General features: G+C 41.4%; 1 protein-coding gene and 1 long non-coding RNA gene across 3 annotated transcripts in view; both read left to right on the forward strand.

Moving 5' to 3' along the window:
- Window positions 1-19056, forward strand: part of LOC109413950 (uncharacterized) — a 321405-nt gene that overhangs the window by 100020 nt on the left and 202329 nt on the right. The gene's annotated exons all lie outside the window — the stretch shown is intronic.
- On the forward strand, window positions 2599-13871 carry LOC134284983 (uncharacterized). 2 transcript variants are annotated; one of them, XR_009996044.1, is made up of 6 exons: window positions 2599-2997; window positions 3061-3232; window positions 3312-3665; window positions 3731-3882; window positions 5743-6330; window positions 12875-13871. It is a non-coding gene; the product is annotated as an uncharacterized LOC134284983 (long non-coding RNA). The 2 variants fall into 2 exon arrangements; XR_009996043.1 differs by having other exon boundaries at window positions 3312-3882; window positions 12875-13870.

The following is a 19056-nucleotide window of genomic DNA, read 5'->3' on the forward strand; positions in this document are numbered from 1 at the left end:
ACCACTGTACCATGCAAACTTCAGTTGCCAAAAACACGTTCCAGAGGGGACGTAGAGTCAGAAAGAAGAAAAAGAAACGTCGTGGGACAGAAATATACAGGGATAAGGACGGTGTAATTATGAAGGGTGGTGATTGAAAGGTGGAAGCAATATTTCGACAAACAGCGGAATAGACTTAAACGCTTAAGCCTGCTGAAAAGTTCCTATGCTGTAGTACAGTGGATGTTGTGATCATACGAATTCATCTCTGCGTTCGTAATTATTATTAACTATCCCAGCATGTGTATCCGTCTTGCCCCCACAAAGTTCAACGGTCAACCTGTTACATACGTGATGCAAGTAGGTACCTCTGCCTATGGTACTTGACTCCTTTGCGCAAGATTTGCGCGCATAAACGCTAGTTCACAGTGCAACAATGAAGTGCTTTTCCACACACTGACTGTCTCTATCGGAAAACATCTGAAAGTCGTTACTTGACCGACCGCGGGCGTAAAGCACCTGGGGCCTTACAATCATCGTTTATCGGTCCGACCGAATGATGACGATTTTTATTACAACATACAACAAACGAACGCCCCAACAAATGGGACTTGATGGGGCGAGTAAAAGGAGCTGTTGTTGAAAATTTGATGAATGGCCGAATCGGCTGTGTTCTCCGCGGCCATCGTCGTTGTCGTCACCATCTCCGCCGCCGCCAGATGAGAGTGAAAGTGTCTGAAAGAGCCATTCAATCGCGAACGACGACGAAGACGACGACGTGCAATAATGATCGTCGATAAATCTTGATTGTTTTATATCTCAGGCTGAACGCGCGCGCGCGCCATCGATCGATGAGGATGGTTATTTAGGAGTCCGCGGACGTCGTCAATTACATATGCAACCTGCTGCATGTGTACCTACCTAGCTAGAGCTAGGTACGCGGGACTAGGTGCCGGCGGTAACGACCTTTTGGGAAAGCTTTGGGCATTCAATTGGCCGTGAATGATCCGTCCCGACGAAGACGTTGTTTATCCGCGACTCCGTCGCAGATGGTGTCACATCCAAAGGATGAAGCCTCTGTGTTGCAGCGCGGATGACAATGGAATTTTTAGAAGGTGGAATTTGCATAAATGACGTTGAGAGATACGGGTTTTTGATCAATCGAAGAAAGTGATCGTGGACAATTACTCGTATTGAATGGGTAATCGATTGTTAGGCAATTGCAACGTGCTTAATCCACAGGCTGAAACTCTAACGAAGATTTCATATTTGAAAGGATGTTGCTCATTACAGTTTTCTATAAGAAGATGCATCGCTTTAGATTTATATGCAGAAGGTCCTGGGTTTGACGTGTCCCTTACTTTTGTACCTTTGTACTTTGTGTCTCGCTACCTGCTTTCTCCTTTTTCTCTACATATACTACCCATGTATAATGTATATAACAATGTTCATAGCCATCATCGCTAGAACAGAAAAGGGTTGAAAAATCTGTTTCTCTTCCCTTCAACTTCACAGCACAGTGTCCAGCAAGTAAGACAGAGTAATCAACACACAAACTATCATCGCACGCTTGGCATCCACGCACCAAAGTTAACCGTCTGGCATACAGCCATTTCCCAAAAACTCTCCGACATTCGAGGAGCCCCAAACGTTAGCTTTCCGGAATTTATCACCTTCTAACTATCACCACCCACGTAACATTTTGATGGCTAATTAAGCTTGTAGAGGTTTTGATAACCGTCATAAAACCTTATACTTGTTATTTTGGTTTTATTATGGCCACATGAACCTCTTATAGCCTATTTACCTAAGAAATCATACTTGGACGTGGTCCCAAGCAGCGTCATGTAATTACTGGAAGCAGTAGTTCAAAGGCTCTACAGATAAGGAAGAATTACTGGCGGCTAATCGAGCTCGGAGCCTTCAATTCGTTACCAATGACAACGGCCTGAGACTAGCCAGCTTCGCTGCCCCTAAAGGGAGGATGACTAAAAGCCTCTGCTTGACGGCCCGCATTTGCTTCAGCAGAGTATCAAACAGTGACTCGGATCACTATCTCGTTAAGAATATGATTCGATCATTGTTATCAACTATGATGAACTGAAGAACTCAGCGCCCGTTGCGTTTCAATAGCCAGTGCTTCTTTTTTTTTCATTTTTGCTCCACACCGTTTATTCGATTCGAAACCAGATTCTAAGCCTTCTTCCAAAAAACAGGCTAATTTGGTTGAAAACCGAGAGTGCACAAGCCCTTCAAAGTTTGTATGGGATTTACTATGGGAAAAGGATGTTTTTCATTCAATTGCCCGTAGCATTTGACCAACTACCCTAGAGTGTTAGTAGACCCTTGGTACTTCTAGGCTACTCTATCAGCTACAAGTTAGTCATTAATTAGTTATTGATTTTTTTGCAATTTCTCATCGTAATAGGCTGTTTTACCTCACGCATATCTGACAGGAAAACGCCTACTTTCCCACACCAAATTAACAGTGCTGTAATGGTTCATTACAGCACTGATTTGCGTTGCGTAATGAACCATTACAGCACTGTTTTCAGTTTTGATCAACTTCTTGATGCTTTCTGGATGCAGTTTTGAAAATTTGTGACAACTGCACAGTATAACCAAAGATAAATGCTAAGATCGAACAGTAGGAAAAAAATCGATTTAATTTTGGGGTATTTTCATTTTTAATGAAACGGGGTCTTTTCATCCGCGAACCCCTTGTTTTGATATTAAATAGTTTAGCTTATGCGCACCCCTCGGTATAATGTTTTGTTTTGAAACCTGTGTTTATATTTATGTTGTTTCCTCACCAAGTTTTCTGCGGTCGCGTTTCGGTTCGCGTATTTTCTTGCATGGATGCAAATAAAAAACACAGTTTTCGCAGATAATCCGCGTTGCTGGCAGTGGCTAATGGTTCTTCCGATTCGCGCAGCGTGATCCTTTCGGCAGACAGTGTATCCGAGATCCGGGCAGCAGTAGAGACTGCAGAGAAACAACGATCCTGTGACTACAACGGTAGGTATTTGTTTACATATTGAATCCGCTAAAATTGTTTGGTTACACCACAGATCTTTCCAGGTACTCGGAAAAAAGGAATGGGTCTGTAAACTGAGCAGGCAACTCATCACAACGTCTCGAACGAATATTCGATCAGAAGAAAGACGAATTCCAAAAATTTTATCTTCAGTTGGTCGGTCGAAAAGTCGGGATTTCTCCTTTTACCCATTCGTCAAACTGGGTATCGTATGGGGTAAGTTTATTATCACCTTTTCTAGAAAATATGTATTCAAACCATTGTAGAGACAGTACATATCATAAATCCATTTCAGCTCAGCAGAATGAGTGCGTGTTCCGGATTTTTCGCGACGATTCCCTACATATCGGCCGACCGATTCTTAGAAGTGAATCGAAGCCAAATGCAAAAGTGTTTCTTTTCACACTGCCACATGAATCACATGCACGAAGTGCACGTCGTAGATCCACTTAAAGAACTGCTACACAGTCGGAAAGCCTATCCAAACTAAACGGGCTCTGTCAGGAGTGGCTCTCCCGGAGCCCTCAAAACGTAATCACCTCGAACCGGCCCTATACGGATCGGAGACTCTGTTCATCGAGCTGTCCGACCACTTTCGGCACAACATCCACGTCAAACTACAGAGGAACTACAATGCTACCGATTCCAGGTCAGTATAGGTAATGCGGTTACTTCCGGCAATCCCTCAGGCACACACGAATCCTTCTCTGTCAGGGCACCCATTCACTGTACTAGCGTCGACCGACGTTGGACGGGAAGTACATCCGGCCGTCGACCAGCGTAGGCGTATGCTCCCGGTGTAGAGGAAATGTTAAGGGTAAAGACGTTTGTGCTTTGGATGGCTGTGTGGAAGGATCATGGTACGGGTAAGTCGTTGAACTTCGACGGAATTAATGATCGATCTAGATTGAGTTGAATAAAGGCGAGAGTAACATGAGCAAATTCTCTTCATCGACTTTCTTTTCTTCAAATTAAAGTGACAAGATGTAGGTATGGTTGTACTTTTTGGTCATAAATCGCTAGGTTGCGATGCAATCTAGCGTCTAAGTGTAAAAAAGTTCGATTGAATTTGCATCTTGTCACTTTAACTTGCAGAAGAGAAAGTCGATGAAGAAAACTCGCTCATGTTACTTTCGCCCTTATTCAAACTCAATCGAGAAATATTTATTACAAATCTATTTTAATCGTTATGTGGTCAGTAAAAAACACTCGTAGAATGCCAGCAGGATACCCGTGTACCCACGTAGTTTAAATGATATAGCGCATTTAGTTCACCACTGGACTATCGCACGAGTTTTCAAAAGATTAGATCGGTCTAACCAAATAATTTCTTGAGACATAATAAGCTTCTGAGTTGAATTAATTGAATTAGAATCGATGAAAAATTGACGGATGTATGATCACTTCAATTTCGTGGGTACCCGAGTACCCTGACGACATTCTTCGAAACAAAAATTCCTCCTGTCCTAAAATTCAATCAGCCTTATTAACAGATATATATTTACGACTTCTTAGATCTGACAGAGTTTCAATTTCCTAGTCTCAATAATCCCAATAATCATTAATATATCGAGATTTGAAAACGAAAAAGGTAATTTGCCGGCCACATAACGGTTAACTACCCAGGTAACCACTAAGCATTTAAATAAGCCGTACAGCAGCCCGTATTATGCATTTGAGATGCTTGCTGCCCTACATAAGCAGTTCGAATGCATAACTGCCTTGAAATAGCATAAGCTGTGCTGCTCAAAAGCTTTAGGCTGTTAATTAGCATTTCAACTGCTTGAGATGTTTCCGTTCGGAAGCAATCAGAATGCTTCCCAACTGCTCTTTAAATGCTAAGAGCAAAGAGGATGGGAGATATGTTATGCATTTAACAGCACATATTGTCTCTCTTTTACATGATCTATGCTTCTGTTTACAAATTTGTGCATCTGATTTGCCTCTTCGTTTTTTCCTCACCAATCCAAGAGCTCAGAAGCAAACATTGCGGCAGCTGGGTTTGATGGAACTTGGCCATCAAAAAAGGACTAATGATTTCGTCGGAAAATGTGCGCTGATGCTGCATAGGCTGATGGTTTGGCGGATTCTAGGGCGGATCATAAGATTATTCGAAAGAGGAAGAGAAAATCATATGCTGCAGATCGTAAAAGTAATGAAAATGCTCTACACACCACGGAATATCTTTTCGAAAACGAGTTTTGGGTGTTCGAACTGTAGCTGTTTTCGTAGCATTCTTTATATTGGGGTTAAATTCAACGCACGACATCGGTACAGCTGTAGCATCATGGAGCAGTAGCAGCAGGTTGAGAAGTATCTTCGGATCCTCAGTTCGAACCCAAATCACTACTAAAACAAGCAAAAAGTACCACCTATCACCAGCTGGAGTGTGGAAGGATGAGGAAACGGAGAAGCGTGCAGAGAGACCGCGAAGCAGACGTAAATCTATTTTTGTTTTGTTTTGTTCGACGAGGCGTTACTGCCCGTTACGCTTCATTGACATTTTGTCACGACGTTCCTGAAGGGGTAGCACTAAGACAGCCCGTTATTTTGCCAAAACCTGCTGTGGAGTAGCACTTAAGGCGTATATACGGCTAATTAGCATTAAACTCCTTGTCGTAAAGGCAACTATAATGCTGAAGGAGTGCTATTTTAAATGCTCACTGGTTAGTTGGGTACGTTTCAGCCGTTCTTGTAAGCCATTTCTTCCTATATTCCATCTACAGAACCAGCAACTTGGCATGGAGGATTTTCATTGCCTGAAGCAGCTACGTCGTCCAGCATCTCTAGTCAATATCATCCAGCTACATAAGATCAAAACTCACAATTCTACGTTGAATAGGACCAAATCGCACAGTTATGTTTTATTGTATTTATGTGTGGGTTTTGGTTACAATAATAAAAAGTATTGGAAAGGGGTGGGGGAAGGGAATTGTATCGTAACGTATCCGAAAATTCATCATTGTTATGAAGAGGATGTAGAGGATTTCTAGGTTATACATACTAAATATTTGTTGTAAGCAATAGGTAAGGTTCACCATGTTTTCTCAATTTGCAAGGTGATGCAAGAACTATTTTCTTCTAAAATTAGTCACGTAAAAAAACTATTGTAGTTGTTCCAATTGATTGTAAATTAATTTTGCTTTGTGTTAGTACTTGTTCTAAGTAGTCGGTACCGTCATCCGAGAACTTCTGAAGTTATTATAGAATTTTTCAAGCGATGTTTGCTCATCGTCGAAATTTGCTTTTGCCTTGTAGGTTCACCAAGTCCTCCCACCGCATGGTGAAGCAAGTGTAGTTGACTTTTGGAATTGGTTCTGTAGAACTTGTATATTTCCGGATATTTATAATACGATAACTAAACAACCTTTAGTATTTCACAATTCCCGTTTATTAACGCAACACTATACAACCTTTCGTTGTCGCTCACCCAGACTGACTGTCCCTCCTGTCCAGTGCCTACTATGATCGATTAATGCCATGTGCTCGACTCTACAATCCCCCTTAGCTTTCATTATGTTAGTGAGGGATATAATCCTGAAATCTCACTGGTTCTGATGTTACGCGTTTTGTTCGACGATCCCCTTTTTCTGAATCCCGCACTACAACCATTGGTTCTGGTGATATAACCTTTTTCAAATGTGTAACAATTCTTCGATATTCTTTTCCTGACTGACAAGATCGTACCGTTGTATCCCCTCCTACTTTTCGGATTACTTCGAACTCTTCTGGTGAAAAATCCGCATCTAGCTTGTTGCTCTTCTTCATTCTCTTCACTAAAACGCGATCTCCGACCTCAATGCCACTATCCTTGGCCTTCCTTTTATGGTCTCCATATATCTTGCCCTTTTCCTTTGCCGTTTTGTCTCGATCTCGAATGTCTTCATCATCCAGTGCCACTGGGGGAATTACCGGTAACTTGCTGCGGATTTTTCTTCCAAACATGAGTTCCGCTGGTGACTTTCCTGTTGTGCTATGACTTGTTGAGTGGTATGTTAGCAAATAATTTCGAAGCTCCATCCTCCAGTCCTTTCCAAGTTCTTGTGCAATCCTGAGCCTTTTGAGAAGCGATCTGTTCTGCCTTTCTACTTCTCCATTCATGGCTGGCCAAAATGGTATAGTATTGATGAGTGCAATTCCGCTGACATCACAGAATTCACGAAATTCATCGCATCTCTCACTGAATTGCGGTCCATTATCAACCCGCAAAGACGTTGGAAGTCCATATCGACTAAAAATTGTTGCCAGCTCCTTAATAGTCTGTGACGCAGTGATATCTGTCATTTCGCAAACTTCAATGAACCGGCTGTAATAATCAACAACCACTAGCAAATACTGTCCTTCTGGTAGTGGTCCAAGAAAATCGGCAGCTATGTCCATCCACGGTTGAGTCGGCAGTTCTCGTCTGATCATAGGCTCCGGCGGATTTGGTGCTGACACTAACGTACATCCCCTACATTGTTTGACATATTTCTCAATATCGGAATCCATCTTAGGCCACCAAACATTTGTCCTCAAATGACTTTTCATCATCCTCATTCCCGGATGACCTTCATGTCCGATCCGTAAAACTCGATCACGTAAACTAGTTGGAATAACGATTCTATCCATTCTTAACAAAACAGTGTCAATTGTGGAGAGCTCATTAACTATTACCTTGAAAGCTAAAGGCAAATTTTCTTCATTTTCATGTTTCAAAATTCGCCGGACCTCTGAAATTTCCTTGTCTTTTTCGCTCTCTTCCTTGATTTCTTTCCATTTCAACGCTACTGCTGAACCTGACATTACCGCTATCTCTCTAATCACCAACTCTTCATTTAGATCGAAAGCTTTGGCTGAGACGGTAGACAAACGAGAAAGACAGTCTGCGATATTCTGTGGTCCTGGAATATGCATTACTTGGTAATCAAAAGATTGCAGCCGTAATACCCATCTTTCAATTCGTGCACATGGTCGTGAGCGTGGTGTAAACAAGTATTGAAGAGCTTTGCAATCCGTCATCAAATCAAAAGGTCTACCATATAGATACGTACTGAACCGTTCAACGCTCCACACCAATGCTAGAGCTTCCCTTTCCGTTTGACAATATCGACGTTCAGTATCTGTAAGCGATTTAGATGCAAAGCTTATAATCCGCATGTCTCCTTCACTACTGGACTGAAGTAACACTGCACCAAGTCCGGTAGGACTGGCATCCGCCATTACCATTGTTTTATCCGTCACGTCAAAGAATCCAAGCTTTACAGCGGCCGCCAGATTGGTTTTGATTTTTTCAAAAACATCGTTGTGTTTGCTGCTCCATTCAAACTTAACATCCTTCTTCGTAAGTTCTCGCAGAGGCTCAGCTAAAATGGCGAGATCCGGAATGAATTTATTCATGTAATTCGCCAGACCGAGAAAACTTCTTACTTCTGACTCAGAAGAAGGCGAACGGAATGATAGTACAGCATTCACCTTTGCAGTAGATGGACTTATACCTTCCTCAGTAATACGATGTCCCAAAAAATCCAGTTCAGTAACCCTAAACTCACATTTTTCCCAATTTAATTCTACTCCTCTCTCCTTGAGTCTACTCAGCACCTTTTCCAAATTTTGGTCATGTATCTCCTTAGTTTCTCCCTCAATGATTATATCGTCAAGGTACCAATAAGTGCCCTCACAACCTGACAGCATTTCTTCCATGATGCGTTGAAATATTTCTGGCGCAGTAACCAATCCAAAAGGAAGCCTTTTAAATCTAAATAAACCACGATTTGTGATGAACGTTGTGATGTCCCTCGATTCTTCATCCAATTCAACTTGATGAAATGCTTCTCGAATGTCAAGTTTACTCCACATCCTGCCTTTCCCCAACCGCGCCAAATATTCATCCACAACTGGCATAGGGAAATGCTCTCGGACAACGGCTTCATTTACGCGACGTAGGTCCAAGCAAATTCGTGGCTCGCCGGAAGCTTTGCCCACGATCACCAACGGGGACACCCATGTCGCAGGTCCTTGTTTTGCCTCGATAATATCGCGCTGTAGTAGTTGATCCAGCTTTCTGTTTACAGCTTCTTCCATAGGAATCGGCACTCTGCGTAGCGGTTGGAAGACTGGCCGAACATCTGGTAGCATTCTGATGTGAGCTTTAACGTCGCTTATTTTACTGAACGGTTCGATTTTCGCCTCGACATGATTCACGTCAATTCCAACCTTGAGTACTCCCAACATCTTTGCTGTTGTGTCTCCTAGAATATCCTTTTGGCCTCCGTTAACAACGAAAAATTCTGCAACTGTGGTCCTACGGCCAATGACAATCTCTGCTTCGAATGTTCCAGTAACTGATAGCGGTTTATCACTGCCATAACCTTTCAGTACTCTCGAGCATCCTTTTGTTGACTTCACTACGCAGATCTTCTTCTTCTTCAATTCTTCCCAGGTCTCCATTCGAATCAAATTGGCGTCGGCGCCCGAATCAATCAGTATTCTCAAAGATATTCCTCCTATGGTACAATCCAGCATGTTACTTTCATTCCCGCCATAGAAAGCATAATACACTTTCGCGGCGCAGTCCTGGTTTCCGTCCTGCTCTTCGTCATCATCTCTAGCATCCGGCATCTGTTTAACATTGAACACCTTTCTTGATTTCACTCTTCCATTACCAATCTGTTTACGTTTTCGACACATGGCTTCAAAGTGATCCAGACCCCTGCAGCGTCTACAGGTGCGTCCTTTAGCTGGACAATCAGAAGATTTCGAAAGATGTCCCTGATTACCGCATGAGTAGCAGATACTGATCATATTTCTATGGCCCCGTGCTCCTCGTGAGGATCCTTGAAATATCGGCGGGCGAGCCGGCGGGTTTGCTGAGCTATTGAATCTCTGTAACCGACTGTTGCCTAAAATGTAAAATAACTGTTCATTAGCTAAAAATTCATAAAGTTGATAACATTATTATATATGTCTTTTTAATGGTTCATTCCTACCTTCTTCCGAATAGTACTTGGATGTTCTCGTATTCTTGCGTGAACTGCCAATCCCGTAAATTGGAGTTTCACGTACAGCACTTCCATTTTCCTTTAAGTCCTTCAGTTGTTGGTCCGTGTCCTCAATTGTTGCCGCAATTTCTTCTATCTCCCTCAGCGTGCGATCTCGCTTTAATATTGCCTTCCGAAGTTCATCAGACCGGCAATTCTCCACGACTACATCAATCAAATAGATTTCTTTCAAAATCTCCCCAACTTCGGCCGAATATTTTTCAAAACCACAGTTAAGTGCTTGTTGGCGAAGGCGAATCACATAGTGAGAAAACTTCTCATTCTGCTCTTGCTTAATCTTACGTAATTTACGTCTCTCGATAACATCTTGACGACCGGTTTGGAAATACGAATCAAGAAGTTCAATAGCCAAATCGTAAACTTTTGGTTCCAAAGTCACCAAAGGTGTTCTATCATGGTCGGGTAAACTGCGGAAAATTCGTTGGAGTTCAACTCCGCCCAAATGAAGCAGCTTAGCACGCTTCATCTTTTGATCAATAATACCATATGCATCAAAATAGCATTCCAACGACCACTTCCAAGATTCCCATTCTCGTGAAATCTTGCCTTTTTCGATGGTTTCGCAGCGGAATGGTGTAATTTGGCGCATTTCATCCATCTGTAATAATATTTTAGTTCAAACCACAACTTAATGTTTTGTCTTATGCATTTTTTTTTTTAATGTTTGCTGGTAGCATCGGATGACGGCATTAGTTTTTTTTTTTAGTTTTAAATATTTACCTCAAATTGGATCATTAGAATCAATTACTTTTATATATATATATATATATATATATATATATATATATAGGCTCACAGTTATCCTGTGAACAATAATGGTTTGTTTATGTTTTCAACACTACTGGTACATTCATGTTATGAACGCTGCTGATTCATTTAACCTATGAACGCTACTGGTTCAATTGTCCAATGAACGCTACTGGTTCATTCATCCTATGAACGCTACTGGTTCAATTATCCCTTGAATCCTACTGGTTTAATTATCCCATGAACGCTACTGGTTCATTCATCCTATGAACGCTACTGGTTCATTCATCCTATGAACGCTACTGGTTCATTCATCCTATGAACGCTACTGGTTCATTTATCCTATGAACGCTACTGGTTCATTCATCCTATGAACGCTACTGGTTCAATTATCCCTTGAATCCTACTGGTTTAATTATCCCATGAACGCTACTGGTTCATTCATCCTATAAACGCTACTGGTTCATTCATCCTATGAACGCTACTGGTTCATTCATCCTATGAACGCTACTGGTTCATTTATCCCTTGAACGCTACTGGTTCAATATTCCCATGAACGTACCTAGTTCAGTAATCCTATGAACGCTACTGGTTCATTCATCCTATGAACGCTACTGGTTCATTCACCCTATAAACGCTACTGGTTAATTTGTCCCATGAACGCTACTGGCTCATTTATCCTATGAACGCTACTGGTTCATTTATCCTATGAACGCTACTGGTTCATTCGTGTTATGAACGCTACCTGGTCAACCAATGAGAGATTTTCGATGTGGATCGATATCGATTTGTTTTGAAACGATGGCGATCGCTATCGACAGGTAAAGAACTATGAAGAAAATCAGAATGTGGTTGATAGGGTACTGGTTCATTTATCGAAAAATCAAAAAAATAATAAAACGAACCATTTATACCATCTCGTTTTAATTTTAAATATATATACATATACATACGTATTTAGTAAACAAATAGGTTTCAAATAAACATATTATAATGTTTAATATATTTCTGGCGTAACACTTTTTTATCCAAATATAATTCCACAAAGTACCACTGTGCTGTACCACTGTCAATTTCAAATGTGCCATAAAATTTCATTGATCGTCATCGTTCCACGCACATATACATCGACGGCGTCGGTCTACTACTGATTTGACATTGGTCTCCCACCAGCACCAGCGAACCACCCGTATGTAAACAAACAAGTCTTTCCTGAAGCAAACCGAAAATAGAAAAAAAATCAGTGCTCGTATCCTTTTTATTTAATATATTTTGAACTCCTCTTCGTGTTTGTGATCATAATGTTGAATTAATTTGTGCGCAGTTGTTAAAAGTGACTCAGTAATAATTAATTGGCAAATTCATGAAACAAATTCGAAAATTCCACCATCACCGTCGGTTCTGCCGTCGGCGTCAACCTACGCATCAGCCGAGCAAATTGCACGCACACATCATCATGTCACGTCCAATCAAATTAGTGAGCAGGTAAGGGGTGGTGTGGTACCGTTACTATGGAAACAGTTGGTTTTGCTTCAACAGAAAATCGACTTACCTCTAACGGTGTACGGAGGGGTGTTTCCATAGTAACAGTCACGTTTTTTTTTTTTTTTTTTTTTTTCGGCGAAATTAAACGTCTAATTTGAAGCACTTTTCTGCGATTCATTCAAATAAAAATTTGGTTTTACCTTTATTCTTATCGATACAATTGAAACTTGATACAAAAAAATACACTTGTGCACATCATCCGATACTACGCATTGCAGACTTAACACTTTCTGTGGCCTTAGAGCAACCACATGTTATGGAAAAAAAAAATCACTTCCTCGTAGATACAATTTTCAACATTTTCTGAATTTATTTTCTGCTCCTACCTTTTATTCTCGTCGCCACTTGTAGAACTTGTATATTTCCGGATATTTATAATACGATAACTAAACAACCTTTAGTATTTCACAATTCCCGTTTATTAACGCAACACTATACAACCTTTCGTTGTCGCTCACCCAGACTGACTGTCCCTCCTGTCCAGTGCCTACTATGATCGATTAATGCCATGTGCTCGACTCTACAGGTTCCACCATCCAAGAATTTCGGGAGTTACTCCAGAAATTCTTGGGTGATGTTTGCTCATCGTCATAGTTTGCCTTTGCTTTGTAGGTTCACCAAGTCCTCCCACCGCATGGTGAAGCAAGTGTAGTTGACTTTTGGAATTGGTTCCACCATCCAAGAATTTCGGGAGTTACTCCAGAAATTCTTGGATGATGTTTGCTCATCGTCATAGTTTGCCTTTGCTTTGTAGGTTCACCAAGTCCTCCCACCGCATGGTGAAGCAAGTGTAGTTGACTTGGAATTGGTTCCACCATCCAAGAACTTCGGGAGTTACTCCAGAAATTCTTGGGTGATGTTTTCTCATCATCATAGCTTGATTTTGCCTTGTAGGTTCACCAAGTCTTCCCACCGCATGGTGAAGCAAGTATAGTTGACTTTTAGAATTGGTTCCACCATCCAAGAACTTCAGGAGTTACTCCAGAAATTCTTGGGTGATGTTTGCTCATCGTCATAGTTTGCCTTTGCTTTGTAGGTTCACCAAGTCCTCCCACCGCATGGTGAAGCAAGTGTAGTTGACTTTTGGAATTGGTTCCACCATCCAAGAATTTCGGGAGTTACTCCAGAAATTCTTGGATGATGTTTGCTCATCGTCATAGTTTGCCTTTGCTTTGTAGGTTCACCAAGTCCTCCCACCGCATGGTGAAGCAAGTGTAGTTGACTTGGAATTGGTTCCACCATCCAAGAACTTCGGGAGTTACTCCAGAAATTCTTGGGTGATGTTTGCTCATCGTCATAGTTTGCCTTTGCTTTGTAGGTTCACCAAGTCTTCCCACCGCATGGTGAAGCAAGTATAGTTGACTTTTGGAATTGGTTCCACCATCCAAGAACTTCAGGAGTTACTCCAGAAATTTTTGGGTGATGTTTGCTCATCGTCATAGTTTGCCTTTGCTTTGTAGGTTCACCAAGTCCTCCCACCGCATGGTGAAGCAAGTGTAGTTGACTTTTGAAATCGATTCCATTTTAAGAAGTTTTAGAAACCAGAATTTACTCAAACTTTTCGACATACAGTAGAGAAATTCCCCGTGAAATATAGTTTTATTTTGGGATACTAAGGAATACTGCTTTAACAAGAGTTCGGACAAACTGAACTAACACTACAATTAGGCAACGGACAACGCAAAATACCCCAGAGGATAAATTTCTCATTTTACGAAATTCTACTGGAACGGAAATTAAACCATCAGTTCGTGACACTCACAATACGCTGAAATAACTAGCTCACATGGTCACGAATCCCAGTGTAATTTCCAAAAAAAAGTCAAGAATATGTAGGACCTCTGAAGGAATACAACAGTGAAGTGAGTATGGTGCCTCATTTTCGAGCAAATCATTATAATGTACAACACTAATGCGGTTTGTAATTCTTTATATTTACAAGTTTCAGAACTTTACAGTAGAAATGTGGGGTGTGCCTCATCTACCCCTTTTGTCGTCGCACTAGCCAATCATCTGAATAAAAAAAAATAGTGCCAATTTTGTACCCCATATCTTGACGGTGACGTCGGTATGGGAAATCATGTGACTGGCTCAATCCGTTTGACTCGTAAACTGATCGGTCACCGTCTTCCTTGTCGTCAGCTACCCGAAGAGTATGTGTTACACTGGGCCGGCTTCCGGCCAAGATTGTCGATGGCAGCTAGGTCAAAGTAGTTCTTAATGTCGATGGATCTGAAGCCGGCGTTCCTTGCGCCTATTAGGGAACTTGAATAGTTGTTGGGACCCGCTTGAATACGCCTTCATCAGCACCATCGTTGGCGGCATCCAGTTTGTCGCTTTTCCTTTTCATTATATATTAGATCAATGATTTATAATTAAACCAAACCGTTCTGCTCTGAGAAATCACTCGCGCCGGCCAAAACCGAGGCCAAACAATAATAAGAACTAACTGTCACTTTGACATTGACTTCTGTCAAACTAAGGGGTCGGTCATAAACTAGGCTAACAAACGAAAAGCCCCATATGCCGGTCACAAATGATGCCGTGGTCACCAAAAAAAATACAAGTTGTATATCGTTATCGTTGGTATAACCTCCTATGATCAGATTTTCTTAAACATGTCTATGAGCATCAGTATACAGTTTGATGAAAAAGTTTTGTTTGAAACTTCCCTCAAGCGGTAATTTATGAACTTGCAAAAAACGTTGTACGCAACTCGGTGCAGAACTCGATTTTTACAGCACTCGTCGTAATTATCCAACTCGGCAAGCCTCGTTGGATAAATGTACGACTCGTGCTATAAAAATCGTCATTCTGCACCTTGTTGCGTAAACTACTATTATCAAACTGCAGAAACTTTTAACAGTGATCGTTCAGCTTCCCAGCAGCCAACATTGCTGCACATGGCGCTAAAGATGGCACACATAAATCATGGCTACTATGTTTCAAGGCAAATTGCAGTGATGCCTATCGATTAGTGTAATCATCATGATCAAAGATTTTCATCTATATACACTCCCGTGCAAAAGTTTGGGGTCACCCCCTCAAAAACATGGAAATGTTTTTCGGTCATATCTCAGTCATCTTTCATTTAATCCACTCGTTCTTAGACTCTTTCGAAAGATAAAGAGTTAGATTTGATTCGTAGGTACTTTCCACAAATTTCATATGAAATTTTTAGTATAAAAAGTTACCTAAACTTACATGTTTTTTTCTAAATCTGTACGAAATAGTTATTTATGCAACAAGTTGCAAAATGATGATTTTTTCAGCACGAGTCGTACATTTATCCAACGAGGCTTGCCGAGTTGGACAAATACGACGAGTGCTGAAAAAATCGAGTTTTGCAACGAGTTGCATACAACATTTTTTGTAATTACGAAAAACACATTCAGTATAATCTTTCCTCGCTACACAATCATGCATCAGGGGAAACCACGTGCGGCCATGTTTGTCAGTGTAGTTTTTTTAAATCAGGTAGGCTATGGTGTAGCCTATGATCAAGCCCCCGTTGTCAAACAGTTGTGCACAAGCGACGGCAAAAGTCGCAAAAGTACCTTCAGCTGCTGCTTTTTCACCCGACCTGCAGTCCGATTCGGGATAGGAATCGTCCAGATTAGGCTTCGAGATGGACAGTGAGTGCAGAAGCAGTTTTCGAATCTATGGAAGCCCCGGAAGTCTGTAAAAAGTGGGTGCTGGCAAGGGTGCCGAAAAGTGCTACTTTTCAGCACTCTTAAGAGTGCCGAAAAGTAATACTTTTCGGCACACTTGCATTTGTGGTGAAAAGTAGGCCATTTCAGCACACTTCAGGCAATTGAAAAGTGGATCTTTTTACAACTTAATTACAAAAAATTGTTTTCCGTGTAATTCAACAGTTTATGAACATTTCGTAACCATTTATGTGCCTTGCCATTCAAATATCAAAGAAGGAATTGGAGTTTCACAAAAAAAAAAAATGACGATTTGAATAAAAAATCGACTCAGACTTCATTTGGAAGGCGACCCCAAACTTTTGCACGATTCAACATACTAAGGGGTGACCCCAAACTTTTGCACGGTGACTTGTAAACCTAACTCGATCATTTAAATTATGTTACGAATTTTTCCGCTAAAATCTAATGAATGGCTCTCAGAGAGGATAGAAATAGGGTTCTAATGCAACTTCAATTTTGAAATTTGATCAACCCAATTTTGAATTACACGGATAACAATTTTTCGTACAGATTTAGGAAAAAACATGTAAGTTTAGGTAAATTTTTTATACTAAAAATTTCATATGAAATTTGTGGAAAATACCTACGAATCAAATCTAACTCTTTATCTTTTGAAAGAGTCTAAGAACGAGTGGATTAAATGAAAGACGTCTGTCTGTCTGTCTGTCTGTCTGTCTGTCTGTCTGTCTGTCTGTCTGTCTGACGGTCCGACAAAAAAGCGAGCTGTTCCCAACGTGACGCAATAACAGTGTTTGGACGAAAAAGTAATCAGTGAACCACTCGGCAGTTTTTCTTCCCTTCTGTTGGTTCTGTTTCAATTACCAAGCGGTGTATGTTCTCTCGTCGAGTCGCATGGTTCACGAAGGAACACAAAGAGGATACTCCGATATAAACAAGCTGCGGCGATGAGCGGGCATCGCTAAGTGTAACACTTACCGATGATCGCTCATCGTTGGCTTGGGGCAACTGTGAATAATCGTTATTTTCATCAGTATTTAATGCGTTTTCGCTTTAAAAACGTGAAATACTATTTAATTTAACTGTATTCATGACGTTGCAGGTTGTGTAGTCACAATAAAAAAAGAATTATGGCAATAAAATATTCTTACCGAATGCATCGCTTTCATTAGCGTCATCGAGCATCTTCTCTCTTGATTGCGCTCTCGTATCGAACCGGGAAAGAGAATGAACAGCATTTCGGGGAGCGTTCCCGATCATGTTGGTTCATGAAATGTTACATTCGCGAATGTATCACTTGCTGAGCATGGACCATTCAGTGGTTCGCGATAAAAATCCACACACTGCGCAATAAGAAGGTTAAACGAACGGGAATCTCCCTATCCATTCGTAACCATCCCCGCGGGCATCCCGTTTACGATTCACTTTCACATCTTCCCAGCAGGATCCCCAAAATCTTAATTGAAATTACAACAAACATATATGCCGGTCACGAACCAAACCGATAAGTGCCGTCAATTTCGAGCTCTTCTTAATTACCAGTTAGGACCGCGGCGTTGACGGGCTCCACAAACTATAAGAAAGCTTTTCAGCCACCAAAGGGTCCCTGCGGTTCACCGATGGCCCCCGGCCATCGACTAATTGGGTGCTTCACCATCACCACACACACATTGTAATCGAGTTCCCCACAAAAGTGACCGCACCCTATTAGGGGCCAGACCGACCCCTGGGCCATCTGAGTAAAAGATTGTTATTAATCGATAGTTTGTTTTTTTGCGTCTCGAAACGGAGAGGCTTTCATAATCGAAGGGGGACCCCACCGGAAGGCGTGTGTGACTCTATAGTCTCTGTATAGTGCCCGTAAGGTGTCTGTTGTGACGAAAGTGTTGTTGGGGTTGATTGGGTCTCTCCGCCGAAGTATGGGACCTCATAATGCGTTGCAACTTATGTGATGTCGTAGAGCGTTACGTTTGACAATAAGGGAAGGAATTAACGGCATCAACGACGATGACGATGGCGTGATGGATGTAGTTTCGAAGAATTATGGAATTTGATTAATATGTTGCACCGATGATGTGAACAGCCAGTAATGGTGGTGGATGCTGTTTGGGACTGCTGAAGAAGTGACGATGCGAAGTCGGTATGTAATCAAGTGAATGTATTGTTGCTGGTTGCGCAATGTTGTCCCTTTTAGTACGAAACCAGCAATCGATTACGACACAGATTGTTATGACATATGAATTTATTCCTTTAGCAATTTGAGGGACATCTTTTATTTGTGAGAAATTTCGCTGATGCACGTTTTGTGACCTCTTCCATTTTTAATTCTCGTTGAAGACATTCATCAATAGCGAACAGTGTCTAAGGAACTCTGCTTCATAATGATGTTTGATATTACAAGCATTATGTTTCTCCTTCAACAACTGGTGGAGAAGCATACGAATCTCAAGGAGATGGTGATGGGGTACGATTTTTAACAGATCCGGTCATTTTTTTTTTCAATATCCTAAAGTTTACAATCGAGGCTATGCATATCTCTAAAAGACATCTTAGCTTTCTCTCTCTCTCTCTCTCGCTTCCCGGCGTATCGTACCTACTGGAGCAAAGCCAGCTTTTCAACTTGTATTGTAGTATTGTATGAGCACGTCCATAATTGTTAACTGAGAGCTTCCTACTAGATACTCTATGCCCAAGAAAATCAAGTAAATTTCCTTTACAACAAGTTCCTGAACCGACCAGAAATCGAACCCGTCACTCTCACCATGGTCGCGCTGAATACTCGTGCGCTTACCGCCGAGGCCGAGGGAGTTCACTCTGAACCAAATCACAGCAAGGAACAACTTCCATCTGTGTGAGGCATTTACCCAGATCTAGTGATGCTTGGAATTCTATTGTTCTCCGAAAACTGAGCTCTCGAGCGCAAATAAAACACATATTTTCTGAGCGGATCTTACGCAACTTTTCCTCATGTCTAAAATACTTGGCTCGTGGCTTCACCCTATAGTGACTATGGCTGGGCGGGTGGATGGTGGTTGTT

Source organism: Aedes albopictus, chromosome 1 (genome assembly GCF_035046485.1).
Source record: "Aedes albopictus strain Foshan chromosome 1, AalbF5, whole genome shotgun sequence".
Classification (NCBI taxonomy): domain Eukaryota; kingdom Metazoa; phylum Arthropoda; class Insecta; order Diptera; family Culicidae; genus Aedes; species Aedes albopictus.